We start from the raw sequence: 5,360 nt of genomic DNA on the forward strand, positions 1-5,360 counted from the left end.
GGCACCAGCAGCCAAGAAATTAAGAAACGTATTGCAATGGGAAAGTCTGCTGTTAGGGACCTCTCTAAAGTGCTCAAGAGCAACCGTGTGTCTCTGGAGACTAAGGTGTCTCTGGTACAGGCCATGGTCTTTGCAATCACTTTTTATGTGTCAGAGAGCTGGACAATGACCAGGGAGGATAGAAGGAGAATTGATGCTTTTGAGCTTTGGTATTGGAGAAGAGTGCTGAGGGTGCCATGGACTGCTAAGAAAACAGATTCACCTGGGAGAGGGTAAAACCGGGCTGCTACTTGCAGGCAAGGATTCTGAGGCTCTGTCTAACATACCTTGGACATGTTATAAGAAGAGACCAGTCCTTGGAGAGGGATATCATGCTGGGAAGGGTGGAGGGCAGGCGCAGGAGGGGAAGGCCCGCTGGGAGATGGATTGATTTGGTGACTGGGGCAATTGGGATGAGTGTGTCGGAGACAGATTGGCACAGGACAGAGCAGAGTTTAGAGCTGTTGTACATAGGTTCGCTATATAAAAACAACAACAACAACAACATGTTTCTATTGAAGTTCTTGTCTTCCAGCTCACTGATTGTTCCCTCTCTTCAATTCTACTTTTTTGTTCTACCAGCATGTTGGACACTTCTGCCATTTTGGTCTTAATATTCTGGATTCCATTTTCATGCTTTTCTGTTACTTCCAGTACTATGTTGGCTGTAGTCTCTCTGTCTTGGGATGATTTTTTTTTTTTAAGTTTTTGTACCTCTTTATCTATACTATCAATTCTTCTTTCATTTGTATTTTCTTCTATAACTGTTCAGGTTGCTTCTCGTCAATATATTTCTTCTGGATTGTTGTCTCTGATTATTTGCTCTCTAAATGGCTTATGTTGTTTCTTCCATCATCTGCATCATCTTCTGTAGCTGTTCAGATAACTCCGCATCAACACATTTCTTCTGGTTCTCTGTGTATAAGGTATTCATTGGGTCTGCTTTTTTAGGATGAAGGTTATTTTGTTTTTTCATGATGATTGAGGCAGATTGAAGCTTTCTTGACATTATGTGAGTCTTTTCTTAGTACATATTGGGTTGTTGTAACTAGATAGTGACCCAGAGCATAGCAGTGTTTTGTGAAGTACCTGCATATTTGATCCCTTCTTGGCAGGAGGCCCAGAGGGCCATAAGCCCAACAGCCGTGTTTCCCTAAAAGTACCTGATTGGTAAATCAGGAAGTCTGTTGTTCCCCTCCAGAAATGGCTTCTTCTGACTGGAGCTGTCCCAGCCCCTTCCACTTATGCTTAAGGTATTCTGCATCGTGTATAGCTAGACAGCAGTGCTTCTCCCAAAGTACCTGCATTGCAAACCAGGAAGCCTATTGTTGTCTTCCAGAAATGGTATTTTTGCCGTACTCAAGCTATCACAGCCCCTTCTGCTTGATCTCAAGGGGTCTTGTGTGGTGTAGCCCCAAAGTACATGTGATATTAATGCTCCTGGCACCGGACAGTGGGAGTGGCAGCTGGGTGGTGGATCTACAGCCCCTCAACCTAGCAGGTAGTGGGTCTGTTGCCTGCCAGGGTGTAAGCGTGCCTGGACTGGGACACAGCCTTTAGCAAATGCTTGGGAAGTGGTGGCTGGAAGGTGCTCCCAGGCTCGCCAGGCCACACAGTTCTTGGTATCTTGTAGGAGAGCCTGATGGTAAGGTCTCTGATGAGCTGCATCTTGCGAGAAGAGTCATCTCTTGGTTTTTTAAATTCTTCCTGTCTTTTTAGTGACCATTTTTCTTTCTTCATTTATGGTATTCTTTTCCCCACCCCTTATATTAAAGCAGGACAGCACCTGGTTTATTGTTGACAGTTAACATTTATGATCCTCTTGATGTCATCCTACAGCTTGTCTGATCTTTGGTCATTAGTTTCATTATGTCTTAAGATGATCTCTTTTGTTCAAGTGGGATGTATTTAAGTTTTTATGACTTGGACCCTCATGGACTTATTTAAATTTTCTTTACCTTCACTTTGAACTTGCATATGAGAACTTGTTTTGCAGTCTGTGTCCCTGCATTTTCTCTTAACTGATGATGCCTACTAAACTCTTTCCAAAGATGTAGTCAGTTTGTTCTATATATTATGAATATATTAAAATAATATTAACTACACATTAGTATATTAATTATAGATTTAAATTTATTAATAGCTATATTAGTTACATATAATAAGTATTTCTGAACGGTATGGAATATATAGACTGAATATTTCTGGACTTACCACCTAGAATGAATAATTACAGCTCTTCATATTTGCTTTTTATCACTTTTACTTCTGTTTAAAAGGGTTATTAAGAATCTTATTGAAAATTCTTATTAAAAATATTAAAAATCTGGAGTGAGTGCTGGAGAAGTGGCCGGGAGGGAGGGTGCAGCTTGAGAGCAGCTGCTTGGAGTGGTAGCGGTGATGGCAGCTTGGTACCACCTTCTCTGCAAACATGTTTGCCAAAGCAAAGGCTTAGTGGTGCCCTTGGATGGGTAGGATTGGGAAGAGTTAGCTTTATATGTCTACGTATGTAGGAGCATAGAAATCTACACAGACCTTTTTATCGGAGATTCCATGGGGAAAAAATCACATTGGGAGAAATGCTAGGGTCTCTGCACTTGTGGTGGTGCGTATTTTGGGACCTTTACTATGCAGCTCCTGAACGGTGAGACACTTGTGAACATTCAAGTGAAGCGAAAGCCTTTTATGATTACAGTGCAGCAGCTGATCCAAGCCCTGGGCTTAGCAACATTTCTCCCAATTATGGGATGCTGGCAGGCCCCATCCCACCAGGTTTCTTTCAGGGTCCTCCGGGGTCATAGTCCTCACTGCATGTACAGCCTCTCCCTCACGATCCTAGCACCATGATGGTACCCCACAGTCAGCCTTTCAGGTCACCATGATATGTAGGCAGCCCCAGATCAGAATGGGAGGCTAACCTCCAGGAGAAGTTCCTGGGACACAGCCATTACTGCCCAATTACATGGATCCCACCTGACAACAAGGGCACCCCAGTATGGGAGAATCAATGCAGAGAATGAACCCTCCTCTAGGAATGGGGCCCATGGGTCCTGGCTCACAGAATTACAGCAGCAGCATGAATCTACCACCCAACTCCCTTGACCCCACCATGCCCGAGATTAACATGGGCCTGGGAGCTGGCAGTCTCTGGCCCAATCCTAACAGTGCTAACCCCTTTGTGGGGTCCCCTGGTGGTGGTGGCCCCTCTGGAACACCCAGCATACATAGTCCTGCAGAGTCAGCAAATTCCGGTGACAACATCTACACAATAATTCATCCGGTGCTGCCTGGAGGCAGCTGGTCCAACTTCATGGTGAGTCCTGGCTCTGACGGCCCAATGGAAGGCATGGGCAGCAAGGAGCCTCACCACATGAAAGGATCATTAGGGTCAAGCAACATAGATGGACTTCCAAAAAATTCTCCTAATGACATAAGTGGCATTAGCAATCCTCCAGGCATGCCTCAAGACAATGGCGAGCTAGGAGGGAACTTCCTCCACTCCTTCCAGAATGACACTTATTCTCCAGGCATCAACAATGAGTTTGTGATTTGCCCCTCCTTCCTTCTCCTCTTCGAGATTTCTGCGGGAGCCTGAGGGAGGCTGCATTGCAGGCAGGAAGATGCCAGAAATTATGCAAGAAGAAGGGAGGTGTTATTACCAGGAGCTGGTGAAAGGACACCTCCCCACTCCAGCGCCTACCCCTTTCCCCCACAGCCCCTACCTTGCCCAATTTTAGTTTCATGCAACAAAAAGGCTGAACTTTTCCCCCCATAAAACATGAAGGACAGAACTTAAAATAAAAAATATATTTCAAGTCATTGAACAGAAGAAAATCCCACCCCCGGCCATTTCCTGAAGTTCATTTTATGTACGTGACACTTTATTGTTGTTGGGATTTTTAAAATTAGTTTTCAAGGGTTTTTTTGGGGGGGAGGAGCGAGAGGAGATTTTTAAAAATGGAAGCTTCTAGCAAGCCTCCTGCCCCATTCCAATCAACCTGTTGGCTTGCTTCTTTTAAAAAAAGGGAAAAAGAAAGAAAAAAAAAAAAGGCAAGCTCTGCTTCTTGTCTGTACCCAAGTCCTTCCATCTGGAGAGCTAGTCTAGGTGTAGGATCTCATGCTGTCTTTGTAGCCATATTAAAAAAAAAATAATAAATAAACTGAACAGTTTAAAAAATAATTAAAAATCTGCTGAATATCTGTACTCTGCCCAGTCTAGGGCAGTTATTAACATTTCACTGTTGGCTTAACTTGTGTTTTAATATTTCCACTACATTCTTGTATCCATTAATACCATATTTATTATATATCCATTAATACCATATTATGAGTACAAGTACAAATTTCTTCAGTGTGAGATCTAGCAAGAAGAGTACATAAAAATCTAGATTTAGTGTTTCAATATTCTGTTTAGATTTAGTTTTTCAGTATTCTGTTAATTCTGAACTCAGTGTTGTTGCTGTTGTTGATCCTGTTGACTCAAGTACAACTCATACTGACCTTATGAACAACAGATCTGAATCCTATCTTATCCTGTGCCATCCTCATAATCTCTTGACACACATGAGCCCATTGCTGCAGCCACTGTGCTGATCCATCTTATTGAGGGATTGGTCTATCTTAGTATGTTGTAACTGAGTTATTCAGGAAGAATTGTCTTCCGTGGGACTTCTTTTTCTCTACTTGTGTTTTAAATATGTTACAGTGGAGCATTTTTGCATTTTCTCTGGTTCTATTAAGTATTGAATTTGGCTGCTAGTAACAGATTGGATTATAATGGCTTCTTCAGATATGAAGCTTATTTTTATCTTAAAAAGTATTTAGGGAAGCATTTTACAATACAGTTTCATGGGGTAAGTAGCCCGCTGTTTAGCCCATTGTTTTCTTCCCCCCCCCATTGTTTTCTTTTATAAGGTTGTCCCTTGACCATAGTTTAGCATCTGTATCTCCAGTCATTTTAAGTTTCACACAGAAGGCAGTACAACGCTCTTAGCTGAGTAGTTTCCCTAAATGAGTTCTCTTGAATATCCAACTCAAGAACTTAAGCTTAATATTACTGGCTTTTTTCAGAAATGCTTGAAAATGTGATCATAAGTGAATGCATTGATTCAATGAGTCATGAATAAAGATTAGAATTCTATCGGTAGGGAAGAAAAGGGAAGTGAACTTGGAATTGACAATCATCAGGCTATTGTAATAATTTACTTAATTGTGTTCATTGTTCCTAATTAAATACTAAGGCTTTTTCTTGACTTGGGTTTCTATACTTTTAGGTGATGTTTCTTATTTTTTAATTTTTAAAAAAAATTTTTTTTTTTGTG

The 5,360-nt window shown here is 41.7% G+C and overlaps 1 protein-coding gene and 1 pseudogene across 1 annotated transcript in view; both read left to right on the forward strand.

Annotated features, from left to right (window-relative positions):
- MLLT10 (myeloid/lymphoid or mixed-lineage leukemia (trithorax homolog, Drosophila); translocated to, 10) overlaps positions 1 to 5,360 on the forward strand; it is a 318,731-nt gene that overhangs the window by 36,587 nt on the left and 276,784 nt on the right. The gene's annotated exons all lie outside the window — the stretch shown is intronic.
- LOC102850290 lies at positions 1,474 to 3,634 on the forward strand (annotated as a pseudogene).

Source organism: Elephantulus edwardii, unplaced genomic scaffold (assembly GCF_000299155.1).
Source record: "Elephantulus edwardii isolate Elephantulus edwardi_28Jun2011 unplaced genomic scaffold, EleEdw1.0 scaffold00054, whole genome shotgun sequence".
Taxonomy (NCBI): domain Eukaryota; kingdom Metazoa; phylum Chordata; class Mammalia; order Macroscelidea; family Macroscelididae; genus Elephantulus; species Elephantulus edwardii.